The sequence below is a fragment of the Mycteria americana genome, chromosome 3, assembly GCF_035582795.1.
Source record: "Mycteria americana isolate JAX WOST 10 ecotype Jacksonville Zoo and Gardens chromosome 3, USCA_MyAme_1.0, whole genome shotgun sequence".
NCBI lineage: Eukaryota > Metazoa > Chordata > Aves > Ciconiiformes > Ciconiidae > Mycteria > Mycteria americana.
Genome location: NC_134367.1, coordinates 104,877,418 through 104,894,708, shown reverse-complemented (window position 1 = coordinate 104,894,708; position 17,291 = coordinate 104,877,418). Strand labels below are relative to the sequence as shown.

General features: G+C 41.7%; 1 protein-coding gene across 1 annotated transcript in view; it reads left to right on the top strand.

Annotated features, from left to right (window-relative positions):
• The first annotated feature begins 747 nt into the window (after positions 1-747).
• Positions 748-17,291, top strand: part of PTPN14 (protein tyrosine phosphatase non-receptor type 14) — a 122,385-nt gene continuing 105,841 nt past the window's right edge. Inside the window, exon 1 of the mRNA XM_075496418.1 lies at positions 748-1,083. The gene's annotated coding sequence lies outside the window, so the exon portion shown is untranslated. The remainder of the gene's footprint in view (positions 1,084-17,291) is intronic.

Sequence of the window (17,291 nt, the reverse complement as noted above, 5' to 3'; positions counted from 1 at the left end):
AGGGAAGCAAGGTGGCACCCTGCCTACGTACAGGAGGGCTGGAAGGGGGAACGCAGGAGCTTCACGGCCCACGCGTGCGAGGCCTGCCTTAGCGCGCTCCCCACTCGCTCCTTCCCGCCCCGGGTCCCTCTGGGGTGTCCCCCGCCCCGGGCCGCCGCAGCGCCTCCCTCCCGGCCGCGCCGCCCCGCAGGGCGCCGGGCTCGCCCCCGCGCGGCCCCCTCCGCCGCGGGCCGGGCCGACACGTGCGCGGAACCCAACGGCGGGTCCCGGCCGGCCCGGGCCCCGCGCCGACACGCGCGGCGGGAGGGGCGGGGAAGGGGCCGGTTCCCCCCGGCGGGGCGGGGAGGCGGGACGGGACGGGAGGGGAGGGAAAAGGAGAGCAGAGGAGAGGAGAGGAGAGGAAGGCGCCCCGCGCTTGGCAGCTCTGCCCTCCTCGGGAGAGCTGCAGCCGGCACCCGCCCGGATTGGCAGGAGCCTGTGCCCTCCTCTTCCTCCCTCCTTCTCCCTCCTCCGCGGGGTGGGTTTCAGCCCTCCTCCTTCCTTGGGGGGGGAATAGTTAAAAAAAAAAAAGAGAAAAGAAATCCCAAGTCGCGTCCCCGACGTCTCCGGGCCCCGCGGCCGCAGCGGCCGCCCCACATTCCTGGCATTCCTGGGCTGTGACTCCCCGCGCCGCCCCAGCCCCAGCCCGGCCCCGGCCCCGGCCCCGCCGCCTCCGGCTCGCCCGCCTGCCCGCCGGCCCCGCTCGCCCCCGCGGGACACCAGTCTCCTCCCTCCCGCCCGGCCTCCCTCCTTCCCGCACCCCGCGGGCGGCAGCAGGAGCTCAGGGCGCCCCGGCCCCCCGCGCCGCCGCCGCCGCCACCGGCGGCCCCAGCTCCCGACCGCCCCGCCGAAGTTCCCCGCGGTGGCCGGGCCGGGGCGGCGGGAGCGGGTCTCCCTCCCCACCGCCCCCGGGGAGCGGCCCGCCGCGCTCCCCGCCCGCTTCGGGTCCCGCCGGCAGCCGCCGCCTCCCGCGCCGGGACAGCCGCCTCCCGCGGGAGCGCACAAAGCCGGAGCCGCCGCGCTGCCCGGGCGGCCGCCGAGCAGGTAAGGAGCCGCCGCTGAGTTTGCTCGAGTCTGGGCTCGGGCGCGTCCCCGCGCCTATCAGCCCCCCGCGCTGACTTTGAAACAAGCCGAGTTACGCCTTTTCCTCTGTGTGCGCGATCGGCAATATTGGCGTAAGGCTCGTTATGCTCTGCCGTGTGCAGTTACAGCTCAGCGGCGTATACGCTGCTGTTTGTAAATTACGAAAATAGCTAAGCTCGGGTTACAAATGCCAGTCGGTGACCTGCGATAAACAAGCCTCGGACAGTCCGGCCAGCCTGTGAATTTAATCTGCTAGACACCCAGATAACGTGGCATTTGTATAATCAAGAGGTATTTGTAAATAGCTAGGAACGGGCAGGGCTCTCGGCTGGGCTGCTTGTATTTACACCGCGGCATGCCTGTGTTTGCCTTCCCCCCGCCCAGGGGTTTACCTTGTTCTTTGTTAGTTACAGTCAAGCCTAAACTGGCTGTTCGTCTTCAGCAAATATGTAACGCCGACTTATGCAGAAAAGATCGCAGCGAGGCAGGGAAGAATGACATCTGCTCTCATTTCTGATGTGGCAAAGTCAATGAATTTTTAAGATCTCAAACTAGCTCTTTTTATCGGAGTGTATTTGGGACAAGCGTTACATAATGTATGTGTGGTATGTGGATATAATGTGTGCTGGAGCTTTCCTATCGAGAACGTTTTATCTCTGATTTGCATAAAATAATCAGATGTTTCCATTATAAGCAACTCTTCGGCTGTTTGTAACTTTACCAAGGTGGGAACAAACAGTGACCGGTAAAGGCTCAGATTCAGTATGCTGTTGCCCAAAAAGTTTTCTGGGATTTTTGGCATGTAGCCTGAAACCGTAGCTGAAAGAAATACTTCTACTAGAAGCCAGTTCTTTTTTCTTTAAACTCTATGCAGATAATCACTACTGGGTTTGGTTATTCTGAAAGCACTGTTATATGTTGAAGTTCTTCAGAGTTTGGAAAAATATACATATAAAATGGCTCCCCCCAAATCACAAGTCACCACCTGCCAACCTCCATATTAAGAGAGAAGGTCGTCAGGTCTTTTAGGGGAGAGATGTGAGGGGAGGCGGTTGTAGCAGGGACTGCTCTCTGGTTATCCAGCTGAGAATGTCCTATCAAATATGAGTGACAAAATACAGATTATACAGCTTTTGCTTTTGCTCTCTGGGGGGTCTGTAGCTGACATCTAGTACTTGTTACATGGTGTAAAATAAAGCGTGTGTTGATATTATAGTAATGCAAATAAGCTTTAGGCCCTGTTCTGTTATTGGCAGTACTTTCTTGAACTTTTTTTGGTTTCTTTAGGAGGCTGTGCCAGAGTTGCTTGCAGGCAGAGGGCACTTGTGTGTGTCTAATGGGTCATGATACAAAAGTTGGGAGCTTTGCAAACTTACGCTTTGAAGCACAGTCCATCAGCTAAAAGGTAGTCCCCAAAATCTGTGACGGAGCTTGTGGCCGTCAATTCCGCCGTTGCATTTGTGTGTGAGAAGCTTGAAAGCACAACTGGCTCGATGCAACTTCAGAGGATCTAGTGGTGCAGATCAAGGCCAGAGTGAGGACTGCAGGACTGATCTCAGTACTGAGCAAATCGACCTTTTGTATGTATGTTATACTTACAGTTTTAAAGGTGTCTTTAAATGTTTCTGTAATAGTAGCAGAAGTAGCTTTGGTGCAGTGTTGTTCATGAACGTTAATTAGCAACCAATGTTAGTGCTAATGACTGACTTTTCTCCTGGTTGTTCTCGTCCAGCAGAAGCCTGTGAGTCAGTTATCGTAACTTAGGTATAGAATGGCTTTCTATGAAATACATCTGCTTTTGTACACTTAGCAAATTGTCTTGGCTGCCAGTGGCTCCTCCAATCTTGGAGAAAGTATTTAATACAAAAAAAAAAAAAGACTTGTCTACATACTTCTGGTAACTCTATGGTTTCCTTTTTCTATGCGTGTTTTGTACCACTACAGCCAAAGCGGCTGCTCTTCATTCCATTTCTCTCCATATCCAGTGAGGCTGTGTTTGATTAAGTGTTACTTAAGTAGCTCATTTTAATCTGGATTTAAGTTTAGCATAGATATATGCAGTGTGAAAAGTATACCTGAACTCTAGCTCCTCAGCTGGAATCAAGTCCTTCTCTGTTGCAAGGGTTAGTCAGCTGGGGGGGGGGGTATAAACTGCTGGTAGTATACAAAGATAAAAAGTTTTCAGCAGGCAGTGCCGCTCAGTAGCGTATGGGTCTTAGTCCTGCAAAGACCCACCCATGTGCTTAAATTCACGTTCATGAATAGTGCTTTTGAAACCACGGAATTTCTTTTATATACATAATAATAAAATGTATACAAGTCTTTGCAGGAGCCAGGCTATAATACTTAGTATGCAATATATTTGTGCATGTGTATCCAGCTCAATTACAAGAAGATTTCAATAAAGGCTTAATTTTTATGCTGAGCAGATGCCATAAAAGTATTTTTATGTCTAAGTCTATCGTGGAGTGCAGCGTGCCTTGGCCTATTATACTTTGTGGAGTTCCACTGGAACAGCTCCTGATCTGTGAAAACAAACTGTTACCCTGTAGATGTTCCTCCTGTGAGGAGTATGCCTGTGCACAAGATTCTCTGAAATTTGATGTGAAAAGGTCTGGTTCCATTTTTGAAAGCTACTGGTTCTCTATTCAGAGACTGTGAAAGCTGCTGACTCCACCTCTTGGATTGTTTTAAAAAATATATTAAAAAATCAAAATTAAAGACTAGATCCTAAAGGAAGTGAGGTAGACCTGAGCTGAAGTCTAAGATCATGATAAAAGTGGGATTTTGGTTCCACTGCCTAAGCCCATCCTCCTGTGCCTAGTGCAGGAGACCTCAAACCTCAGTGGGCACTCGTAGCTTCCTCTGGTTGTGCTGGATCCGGTCTGTGTCCAGAGTGAGTGTAGCCTGTCCTACACAGGTGCCCGTCTTCTGCTTAAGACCTTCTGGTTTGCTGTGCACTTGGAGCTGAAGAGGTGGTCTATGAGGAGACATCTCGCACGCTGTGAAGGAATAGGGCTCCTCACAAATGTGGAAATAGCCCTGGGAGCAGGAACTGCAGTCCATGACTCTTCCCCTCTCTTTCCTCTGGGCTGTAGGAGGGAGTGAGGAGAACTCTGGACTGTGAAAGAATCAATGAGTCGAATGTCCCAAGTGTCCAAAAGCTGACATTCAGGTGCTTTATGAGGTTATGGGCGTTTTGTTGACTTGGTCTTCATCTCTTTTGTGAAAGAGTGTGATTTTGAGGCAGTAACACTACATCTTTATTTTTGGGTTGTGTGCATTATTGGGATGGTTATTTTCTTTTTTCCTGTCTCTTGATAGTATTTGGCTTGACTATCCAGTCTTTGGGGATAGTTTTTGGGGATTTTTTTTGGTGTGGTGTTTTTTTGTTTTATTTTTTACTGTTAAGCTGCCTGACAAAATGGAGCTTATGATTGAAACATCTAGTAGTTTTTAATGATAAGCAACCAGAACACAAAATTGAAGCTTGCTGAAAATTTTTAAGCTAAAAGATATAACAAGATACAGCTTATCTTAAATATATGAGGAATCAAAATTGTTATTGACATTACTTTTTAGATGAAAATCAGATTTGGCTTTCCTTGTTAAACGCATACATACTACCCTTTTCTTCTGCTTGCACCTCTTCTGTTTAAATAAATCTTTAGGTAATTTTAACCTGTTTATTCACAGTTGATGCTTTGGTAGGCAAGAAATCTTCGTATTGGTTTTACTGATTCCTTTAAGATAGCACAGTTGAGCTATTTTTCTTTTGAATTAATGAGAGTGACTTTCACTAGCTAAATCTGTGGTTGTTTTTTACTTGTTAATGTATAGTGGAATACATTTTTTTAAAGCAAACTTACTGAAATCGAGGATGACTTCATATGAAGGTTTGAGGCATTAGGAGCATTTTAATTTCATTCTATTCAACTTTCAATGTCTGTGCATAATATCAAGAAATTTGGCCCAGTTTTAGTGAATTGGCAAGATTAGATTGTGGTCATATAAAGGTAATGTAACTATGCAAACGTAATGCCTTGCCATCTGAGCAATGTTGATTGGTATTTTTGGCTTTAGATGCAGAGGAAAGTAAAGAAGGCTTTAAGATTGCTCTTTAAAGTGTTTCTCAAGGTCAGCAAATCGATGATAAAAGTGCCATCTGGAATTAAGGACACAAGACTATGATGCAGCACAAAGCATGTAAAAGGAATGTGCATATTTGTTTTAAAATATATTTCCCACCTATCATTGCTGCCCTAATAAGCAGTTGTACGTATTGCAGTCAACTATACATGAGCAGCTTCTGAAAATACCTAAGGGACTATAAACATAGCACTAATTAGGCATAAATTTAGGTAACATTAAGAAGGATTTCTAACCAAAGGATTTTTCTGGAGGGAGTCAGGTATGTGACCTGTTGGATGGGTGATGTCCTGGGAAGAAGAGAACACCGACCTACAGAGCCCCGCTCTGATGTCCTGTAGATGTTGTGACAGTCTTGTGTTCTGCTCAAATGAAGAGCTTAGATACTGAGCTTTGCTTAAAACCAAGCAACTCTTTTGGAAATTGCAGCTCTCCTTTCTAGTTCTCAAAGAGTGTACTTTTTCTTATGACTAAGAATACTTTTTTTTTTTTTGTCAGTAACAATGTAAACCTTAAATTACCATGTGATGTAGAAACAACTCTGAAAAGAGGGTGGTGAAGGTGTATGTTGGTGATCTAATAAACTAGATGAATGATGGTGTGCCAAAACTTGCTAATGATGCAAAAGTATTTGGATTAGGCAAGACTGAAGAAGACTGAGAAATTGTAAAGGGAATCCAAGAAAGCTGGGTAAAAGGGAAGCATGGCAGATGATGTTGATAAATTCAAGAATATGCACGTTAGAGGGAATAATCAAATTACTCGTTCATGTTACTGGATTGTAAATTAACTATATTTATTAAGGTGGGGAGGAAGATTTCAACAGTGTTTCATTTGAACTTGTGCACCTCCTTAATGCTTAGCATTGGGCAGAAAAAAATGCCACAGTCATTGTGCAATGCTGTGTAAATAACACAAGGACGCTATTAAACTGGTGCTCAAATTCAGCTGGAATAATCAATTTGTGATCTCCTATCAAAGAAGAGAGATTGGAAGATATTCATAGGAAGATGAACTGAAAATGTTAGTGTAGCTTTGTTTCAAGGAGGTCAGTTAGAGGAGGTAGGACATATATGTGCAAAATGATGTTTGGCCATTAATAAGTAATAATTCCATTACTCTTTGATACAATGACTAGTTATAGGGAGTATTTTGAAAGACAATGTATATAATACCCGTAAATCACCATTTTTCTTAAAATACAAGTAATTGTAATACTTACCGCCAAAGGCAAGCATATAAACCAAGAGCCTGGCAGGATGAAAAAGGAAAGTGAACTATTCCTAGGGACAGGAGGAACAGTCACAGCTACAGCTGAAGGGATGTTAACTGTGGGGCTGTAGGGCATAAATCAAGAGTATCTGATAGGGATTAAGAAATTTACCTTAGGACAGATCATGCTAGTAGTGTCTGCTGTGATATTTCATGTGTTTTCTTCTGGAGGACATAGGGTAAGCTGCTGCTAGAAACAGGATATCGGGCTGATGATTTGACCCACTATAGCAATTTAATTTCTGTATTGTGCTGCAAATGATAGTGGCTTGAATTAAATATTAATGCAGGTGGAATTGAAAGATTTCTTTTTTATGTATGTTCAGGCTTCATAGAAAGTATATGTTGGACTTCAACTCTTTAATACAATAAAGTTTGATGTCTTAATTTATTGAGGCATGCTCTGCTGCGGCCTGGGCTGGCGTAGAGAAGAACAGAAATAATGGTTAGGCTTCATTTAAAAGGTGGTTAGCATTGGTATCTATTATTAATTGATTTGGTTATGATGATCAATTATTTCCAGTATGTGTTTTAATGGACAAGGAATATTTTGTAATTTGTGTAGTTAATACAAAAATTTTTGAATTCTGTAACAGAATGATAGTTGTGTGTCTGACTGTGACAAATAGGTGGACCAGTTTCTGGAGGTAACTAGATCTTCTGTAACTTAGAGGGTCTTTCAAAGAAAATATTGTCAAAGCAATAGTGTACCAACACCATGGAATTCTTGCACATCTATAGACTGTAAATGTTAATCTGTTGCAGAAGAGAAAGTGGGGAAAAAAATTGATTTAGTAGCAGGCACCGTGACTGATCTAATAATCAACACCTCATGTTAACAGGTTAGTGTATGTAGGGTATAACACAGTTAAGCTTTGTCTGTAGAAGTTTCAGAAAACTATACTGTAACTCAAAGTATAAAAAGTAAAGTCTTTCGTAAGTTTTAGGTGGTCTGACCAACCAGAATGAGCTGTCTTACAGGCTGCCTGGCAAAAAATAAAATCTACAAAAATCTACAAAATAAAATGTGTACTGATTTTCTGACTTCCCCGTTGAAAAGGCTGAAGCTACTTTGAAGGTAGCCTTGCACTGCTTTTCTGAACTCAGAAAATAAGGTTAATGGGAAGGCCTGTATTTGTGAAGATGCATAAAAGTAATGCCTTCTTTTGGGACTCCATCCTTTGAACATTGGGCTTGTTCAAAGCATAGCTACCCAAAGGACACTGGGTAGGGCCTTAGCCCAGGAGAAGGTGGCTGTGTAGAAGCGCAAGGTTACCAGTAGTTGTTTTAACTTGTGTTTGTGCAATTCTTTCTTGTTTTTGCAACTGAGAAAATAGTTTGCATTCCTCAGGTTTTTTAGATTAGCTCTTATCATGGAACTCCCTCTTTTGAGGGGAGGCATTCGCTACCTTGTAGATAAAATGCCTTTAGCTTTTTATTGATGATGATAATTAAGCTAGGTTTTTGGACAAGCCTGGGCAAAATCAGGGGACTTTGCCAACCAGAGATTCAACTAATAGAAGCCAGATCCCATTTTTGATGTCTACCGCTACATGCCATTTTCATTTCGACCCCTTCCCTCAGCACTTTCAGTTGTTCTTTCAATGCAGAACTGTATCCTGTTGGTAGTGGAAAGCCTGCATTTTCTGCATATGTGATATGCAGTGCTTATCTCGGGTGCTTTAAAAGTGAGACAATGTGTAAAAGAATTTCTACATGAAACTTTGTGCCTGTTGTTTACCAGGACAGAGGGAGAGGAGAGGGGAAAAGCAATATATCCAGTGGCCTAATTCACCTTGTGCTGAGGTGGAGGAAAACTTCTGATGCCCTCAGTGGGAGCAGGCCTTGAAAGTGCTACCCCAAATATAGAGAAGAGAGATTTCTGAGAAAATCTGACTTTTCCCGTATGATCTTTCTGAAATGCTCAATGTGAACAGACCTGGCTCAGGAAGAAGAACTCTGATGAGCTTTGGGGGTGATGGGAATTTACTTCAAAGGTCCTGGAAAACAGGCATCCGAAATTATCATAGTGTTTTTTTTTCTTGGTTGGCATACTTTAAGAGCTACTGAGGAGGATTGGTGTCTATTTACATTCTTCATAGTGTTGTGAAGATTCAGTCTGCTTAGGAAAGTGCTTTGGTCAGTTTACCAGATAAAGAAGTTGGCTGCTAACTTAAGGGGATGGCTCATGCAGTCTTTTGCTGGTAGACAGAAATATTAACAGAGATTCGGAGCTCTGGTGGGTTCAGAACGGAGGGTGAACAGGGCAGGTTTCTGCTTGTGAATAAACCAACTCATGTAGACATATTTGAGTAGAGGTCCTGTGATTCGTTGCACCTTTGCCAAGACTGTGTTGTGGGAATCTGTGATAACAGAGGAAGCTAAATCACAGTATTGATACTTATGGGCTGCTGCTTCCCACTTTGTTGTGGTTCTTTCTGAGAACAGAGAAAGGCAATGCCAGGGTTTTCTTGCAAGTTTTCTTCCATGTTCCTTTTGGTGGCTTGGTGCCCCAAAATGCATTTGTGCATAGCTGAAAATCTTGTTCATAAAATAAAACTAAAATATTTGCAGGAGAGCATTATTGAGACAGGTCAGCATTTAGTATCCAAACATAAGTATGTTCATTGCTAGTAGATGCACTTCCAATTTTTTTTTGTTAACTTTCTTTCTGATGAGCTGGAAATAAAAGCTGCCATTTAAAGATGAAAGTTATTTTTGCTTGTTACATATTTTAGGGCTTTTGGTATGCAGTTTAATGTTTCATACTACTTAATGTTATGTAGAGAAAAGTGTTTAAATAAATAGAATGCTGCATATGGAGAGTTGGATTTCATTTAATAATTAATGTTTTTTAATTCCTTTCTGCATTGCAGAATGTGCTGGGTGCTTTACAAATAGCAAAAGACATAATACGTGTCTTGAATTACAATCTGAGTAGGAGGAGAAGAAATGGTTTGGTACAATAGGCAAATGGTGTGTTGGGGAGAGCTGGCATGTATCTGAGGGTTTTGGTTTCTTTGGTCATAGCCTGTCCTCCTCTATAGCTGGTTCATTTCTCAGAAGTTTTTTCTGGTTTCTGCATTTAATTGGTAAATTGTCATAAACGTGTATTTAAATATGCAAATTCAGGAAGGCACATTTCCTGCAAATTTACAGTTCAGTAATTAAGAGACAGTTGTTTCAGAAGGGAATTACTGATACCACCTCAGGATCTGACCTTATGAAGTGATGAGCATTTCCCTGGAGCTGGAATGGAGGGAGGCACATTCAAGGAGAATACAGCAGCTTGGATTATGAGATCTTCTCTACGTGCCGTAGGTTGGTTTTGCTCTAGCTCTTCTTCTTGTTCTTTGTTGCTGGCGTAGTCACCTAAAACAGTTGCTCACTGAACAGCTCTTGTAGTATACATTTGCATGTAACTCTTCACTGCTGAAAGGGTAAATGATTAATGCAGGTAGGATGTGCTTTCAGAAAACATTAAACCTTGCCTAATGATGGCCCAGTTGTTTCTTCTGATGTACAAATGGGTTTATCCAGAGAGACTGATATATTCTTACAGTTTTCCTAGAACCTGACTTAGGTATGAAGATTGTCACCCATGCACTAATTAATCTGTCAAAACATCTGACAAGGGGTGTGTACACATGAGAGACACAGTCATTTTGTTCTATTAGTCACTAATGTCAACTTCTGTTGATGTTATATAAGGTTTCTTTACTACATTTGTATTTTCAGCTTGTGTTACAATAGAAGTTTGTTAACATGTAGCTTAACTTTCATGTTAGCTTTATGTGTTCAGTGTCCTTGACAAGCACCACTAACTCTCTGCATACAGCTGTGAAATTTTGCACTTCCTCCCTGCCCCCCCCCCCCCCCCCCCCCCGAGCAATACACTGAAATAGTCACGAGTGGCAGGACTGTGAGCTTGTAATAATACAGTAACTTCCATGCAAGTAAATCTGTTAAATGAATGGGGTATTCAGCTAATTTAATAAAATACTGTCCACTGTTAAATACCACTTAATTTTGCTTTTTCTCTTCTCCTTAGTAGTGTGGATTTATAATGTAATTTAATTTATTTTGTACTTGGGATGGAATGAGAGCAAATGCATTTCTCAGTCTCTTCATGTTGTATGTTGCAATCAAACAGAGCGACAGAGGATGTGACAATGACAGGGAAGGATATCCTCAATTATTCTGATATTTTCTTAGGATGAAAAAACGGACTTGTGCATGTTTATCTTAAAAAGGCTTTTCACCATAGCCTGAGAGAACTGTGGCTGCAGTTTGGAAAGTGGAACATGTTAGTTTTGTTGAGTGCCTTTTGTAAAAGTTAAAATACGGGAATGAAAATAAAATAACATTTAAAGCTTATGTGTTGAAAAAGGTCCTTTGGTAATACAGTGAATAAAATAATTTTATAAGATTAAGGCAGAATCTAGTTTGTTTATCAGGAAAAACTTCCCGATAATGAGCTCTATGATTTATTGTATTAATCTCTCGGGAATAGCAGCTCTGTTGTGGGGACCATGTCAAAATAACATTAGAAAATACACTACAGCATTCAGTGAAGGGTCTAAGTCTCTGTCAGAAAAACGGACAAAGTTCTGGCTTTGTAATCAGATGGGTCTCTTTCTTCATAGTGGTTTGAAATAATGAAATATTTTTTAAATTAAGAACATGTGATATTAGCTCTAGTAATTGTTATTTTTCCACAGCTCTATTAAGGATGAAGATGAGCTGGGTTACTGAACTTGAGAAAAAGTCAGGGTTTGGTTTGTTTTTGGTTGGGTTTTTTGGGTGGTGTGTTTTTTTTGTTTGTGCATTTAATGTGCGTTTTTTAGCAAAGAATCTGGTAAAACAGTAGTATAAAACCAATCCAGAGATCTTTAAGTAAACCTTTGTACCTGTACTTTGATATGCACTTCATTTGCTTTATCCTGAGGCATTTGACAGGCCATATACTCATTCACCCATGTATATTCCTGCCCTGGCTATGGCTGTCTTGAGGCGTGATGTCCAAGCTAGTTTCACGCTAGCTATGCTGGGTGCTTTGTACGCCAGATTTCATACACCAGGTTTTATCAGACATCATTAGACCTGCTCTCCACAACATCCTTTAAGCAAGGCGCTAAATTCGTCTCATGGAGAACCAGTGTGGATAGGAACTGCTTGTGTGATGACTTAAATGTAGATTTCCTCCACTGCTGTCTCGGTGAAGTTATTTTACTGGTATGTGTGGCGATCTTTGTGTACAGGGATCAAACCTGAAAGAATTTGATCGGTGTAACAAACTGATAGTGCTGGGTGTCAAGTGCTAACTTCAGTGGAAGGGACTGTGCACCAAGCAGTGTAGAATCTGTTCTGGATGCTGTTGTCAGTGTTGACTATTTTATTAACTCTTTACGCAGTGAGTCCTCTGCCTGTTAGGAAGAGATTGAGGAGAGCTTGAAATGGTTTTTTTTGTTGTTGTTTTGTTTTTTAAAAACATAATGTATCTCATCCCCATAATGGTGGAGAAATACAGGAAAGGCAAATGACATTTATAAAATATCAAAGGTATATGGCATAAGAGTAGTTCTGTCAACTGATAAAAACCATTAATCTGCAGTCTCCCAAATGTGATGTGCTTTATTACAGGCTGTGCACGATTGCATCATGTGTTGCCTATCACTACAACTGTCATGGCATTTTGCATTGGAAAAGTGATGTCGACATGGCTGTAGGCTCAGGAGTTAGAAATATGTCAGACAATGAAACGTTCCCTTTGTATTTAGGAGACCTTGAAATACTGGAATCAAAAGGTATTTTGTTGCAGTATTTGTCTGCATATGCCTTTAAAGACTATGTGTCAAATCTTTCTTATTATATTTTCAGTGATTTGTATACTTTCATCTTTTCTTGACTTAAATACAGTGATGAATGGTGGTTCTGATGATCTGGTGGAAGTGTAAGCAGAAGATGTTATCGAGTATATGGAAGCAGTTCGTGTACTGAGTTTGTTTAAACACAGATGCGTTAGCTCATGAACAGCGAGAACTTTACAAGGACAAACTGCAAGGTCAGAGGAAATTAAAAACAAAAGAATGCCTGATTGCCATGTCTGCTAAGACTGAGCTCTGATTACTCTATCCTTGTCCTGCTAGGATCATGATGATGACAGTTGTGTCTTATGTCCTCTGACCAGGTAGAGACATAGGTAATTGAGACTTGGTTAGGTTAAATTCAGACCTCTTCCTGGAGGTAGTTACGGAGCAGTATAATTAGACAAAAGGGGCTCAGAGCCTTATGCAAGAGAAGCCAGTACCATCCACACAGATTGTAAGATGTGAAAGGTTAAGTGTTGCAGTTGGGTACATGCTGGCATTGTAACACCCCTCGCATCGTTATGTTACATTCTAGGAGAGTGGAAAATTACAATTTAGTTATTCAAGACTGTAGTAAATCTAGTTAATACCTCGTACTTCTGACACATCTGTCAATGTGGTATCGTGATTATTTACCTTGGCACTGGAAGCTCCAAGCAGGAAGTCCAGTTGGTGAGCACTGCATCCCAAAGCCTCCGGTGTATGCTTACTGGCCCCACTGCCGCCACCATAACCTGCAGCCCTGCTGACCAAACCAGAGTGTTCATGTGAGTAGAGGTTTGCAGGATCAGGACATCAGTTTATAACAGGAAATTGCGTTTCCAAAGGTGAGTGTGTCAAAGGGCTCTGTAACTCTTGACAGCTTGTTGCAAAGTAAGTTCTGTTGTATTAAACCTGGAGGATTATTACTTGCAAAGTCAATTGCTATGGTTTTATTTTAAAACAAAACGCTGTAGTGGTAAGACTGATGTGCTTAACCTGAGATCCTTTAGCACACTTTTTAGCTAGATCTGGGAATAAGTAAACACCTGCAATAATCTCTGGTTTTGTCATCTCTTTGGTAGCACGCTTGCTTCCTGTGTTACAAAAGTTATCGTTAGATTAGCTGTGTTTAAGCTTCCTGTCTCACCAGGGTTTTTTCCATTATTTTTACAATCTCTTTCAGGAGGTACCAATATCATGTTTCTGTAATAAAAGTTTCACTTAAATTATGGTTGGGTTTTTTTTTTCCCGTTGGGATTATTAATTTTTTTCTCTTCACTGTCTTTGTCTAAATTAGCTTTCTAACTCTGATACTTTAAGATTTTTTTTTTTTAATGGCAGATGCTATTGTAATAACATGCAGGCTAAGAATGCATAATACTACTTCTGTCTGCAGTTGGTGCTCTTTAATAATTTGTACAAAAAGCTGAACAACCTGTTTAGCTGTATCACTTCTTATTCTCGCTCTGCGAAGTACCCCAGGCTTTTAAATGAACTTCTAAGTGTGGTGTATGTGCTGTAGGAGCACTGTCCTTCACTGTGCCAGAGACTGATGACTCCAGTTTGCATGAGTTAAAAGAGGTCCTTAGCATATGGCATGATGGTGTGGGTATTTTGGTTGCTTGCTTTCGGTTTGTTAGATGTCTGTATGTCAGGAAGAGGGCTAAATTCACCTGTGTGATATCTCAGGTTGGGCAAAAAAAATGGCATGAACTGTGTTGTTTACCTGCTCTAACCAACCATTATACTATTTTTCTTGGCTTCTTGTGGGGAAAGTGCTGTTGTTTAATAGATGACCCTTCAACTGTGAGCTCTGGCTGAACAAATAAGTATCTGAGATGCACAGTGTCATGTTTGGCTCATCTAGGGTAGAGATAGTGAAATATAAAAGTCTTGAAATATATAAGTTTCAGCACATTCGCTTACCATTAAGCATGGAAATTCTGGGCACTGAAAATAAATGACATGCTGGATTTCACATGTGCTCATTTACTTATCAAAGTAAAGAGTAAACCTAGACATGAGATTTTAAAGAAAAAAGTGGAGCTGAATTTTCAGAACAGTGGGGTAGAACTCCTCCAGGATAGTCCCACCTTAGTTAGACCATGGGCAAGTGTTTTGCCATTGCTGCATACCCTGTTTGACCTTCTGCATGTACCTTTATGGTTAAGTCTCAGTTTCCATTAATAGATGTCATTTGCTTGCCAGGGTGTGTGTTTGCCTATAATGTTGGTGAGGTTGCAACTTTTAGTGTAAGTAATGATTGAAGTAACACTTGAATGTGAAGGTCTTTAGGCCTGTCTTGAGGTTTTACCCCTCTGATTAAACTTTTTTGGCTTCACAAATGCAGCTGCTGCCTTGCCAATTGGTGTTTCATTGTGGATTTCACATCAAGTCTTGTGTTATTGCTATAGAGTATGCATTAGCTCCTCTTGTGTTCTTTTGCCTTCAAATGTAATACTGAACTTGGGAGTTATTGGGATAATATTTAATTTGGTTTTTTCATATTTTATTTTTTGGGATGCTAAATAGTTTCTTGATTCATTGCATGCTAATTGTTTCCTAAAATTTCCCATGACAGTTTCTTCCTGTGTTCGTTGGTTCCTTTATTGTATCATCTAGGCTCTTTCTAAATATGACACTTGTGGTAGAGTTGAATGGGAGAGTTTGCCCCAATTTCACAGCAGCATTCACATTAATCTGCTAACTCAATTCTATGTTTTCCTAAGCTGTGGCAGTGGCACCATGGTATAAAATCTTGAGCTTGCTTCATAATGATGCTTTTTCTTTGTAGTTACTAATTGTCATTTAATTTATTTGCTTCTGAAAGCTACATATTATTTTAGTGAGTGACAGGTTTATATTTTGCATTTTTAGCCTATGACGACAGTAACAAGTAGCTCCTTCCTTTCCCTTAAAAGATAGTTTCAGGGTCATCCTAATTGATTGCTTTCACTCACTTGCCTATGTTGTGCTCTTCGTTTGAGCGTCATTGTCTTGATGGTAATGAAACAAAAGCCCAATTAAGTCTCACGCTATACTGGGAAGTAGCTTGCCAGAATTTGACAGTAGAACAAAGGACATTTCATTGACAGATTTCTTCAGAGGAAAATGTCTCAGTGGAGGTCTGTAAATCAGCACAAGTGATTTTAGGCACTTACCAGCTATCACTTTTAAATTATTTTAAGTCTGTGGCTGAGCCTTCTGCTCTGCTCCGAAGATGTAATTCGGAGCACTACTTGTGCTGGAGAGCTAATTTCTGTCCACCACCAACGTGAAAGCCCCCTCGAAATGTTGTCTTCCCGAAGTAGGCTAGATGAGCGTAAGTGACCTCTTAGCTTCTTGGAATATTTCAACACAGTGCTATATGATAAAGAGACAGGATTAAAAATTCTCTTTTTAATCCAAAATATAAGCCTGTAAATCCCACTTAACTGAAGCCATCGTAGTTATTACTGTTAATATTTTTGTTTTAAAAGCTGTAAATCTGAAGAGTCACTTTAGGATTGGAAAGAGAAGAATGAATTAGAACAATGTTTTTTCCAAACTGTGCCTTGCGTGGCTCTTGGGATTTGTCCTGCTGAGTAAAGTGGTTTGAGAAAGGCGAGGGAACACACAAGATGAAGAGGAAAATGGCCCAGAAGAGCCTGATTCAACAAGACTCTTTAGTTACAGGACCACTGCCTTATTGCCTGCAAACTTGTAAAATGTATGAAAAGAGAATTTTGGTTGGGTCCCCAGCTTTCTCTCTCTTTTATCGTTAACTTTTTTTATTTGAATGCCATAGCTCTGTATCACTGTATATCAAAACCAAGACAATAATTGTCAACAGTTCCAAGTACGTGTGTACATTATTATGTTTGATTTCCACTGAGCCATAAACACTCTTTGTCCTTTGCCTTTTACTAGCTATTGGCTTGGCTGTTCCTTGTGGACAGGAAAGCTGTGTTTAATGCTTTGTAAAGTGGCCATCAGTTCCTTGCTTTTATCTCTATTCAGCATAAATTATTTTCGGCAAGGCCACAGATCTGTTTTGGCCAAGATTTGCAGGTGTCCCTTGTGGAGAGCTATTTCAGGATAAAGGCTTAATCTTACTGTTTCTTTCCTCCCCTTCTCTCTATTTCATCTCTCCTTGAAGAATACTAATCCTGAATGATAGGAGCCCATGGTTGGTCTCCTTCCTCCATGGCTCACTTTTGTTGGGTTTTTTTGACATTTTCAGAATTAACCCTCAACTGGATAGGCTGAAGCATATTCTTTTACCCTTAAGCTCGGAAACTTGGTGTGCATTGCCATTGCAATATTTCTAAGGGGAAATTCAGCCCCTAATTATCAAATTAGATGCACATTCTGGTTCTTTGGCATGACTTTACTTTTGCCCATCTGTTAGGTTGGCACTCTGCCCTATCAGAAAGTAGCCGACCAGTTTCAGCTGAGCAGAGGAGCCAACCAAAGATGGGTTAAGAGAGGCAGCCCGCAGAACACTTTATGTTCGATTTCTCTTGCCAAAAGATCTTCCTGTTTGCAAACAATGTCAGCTTAAGCCCATATGCTTCATTACATGGGATGACATCTGTGGAGACAGATGCAGGGATGGCAATACAAATGACATTTGATAAGGAAGGGCATATGTTATGAAACCAGACACCGCTACGAGTTTAAGACCCTGTCTGTGCTGCATGTGTGTACACAGAAATATAGATTGCTTGTATTTTTTTGTTGTGAGAGTGTATTCATCGGCCAGGGTTGGGCCTTTGAAGTGCATTAATGTTCAAGGTTTGTGTTAGGTCTAACTGCATTGGTATGATTCGGTTGTTGCAAATTATTAGCCTAGATCAGTATTTTGCTTCAGTACCCTTTGAATGGTAACATGTATTAAAGGTCCAGTAGTTCGCA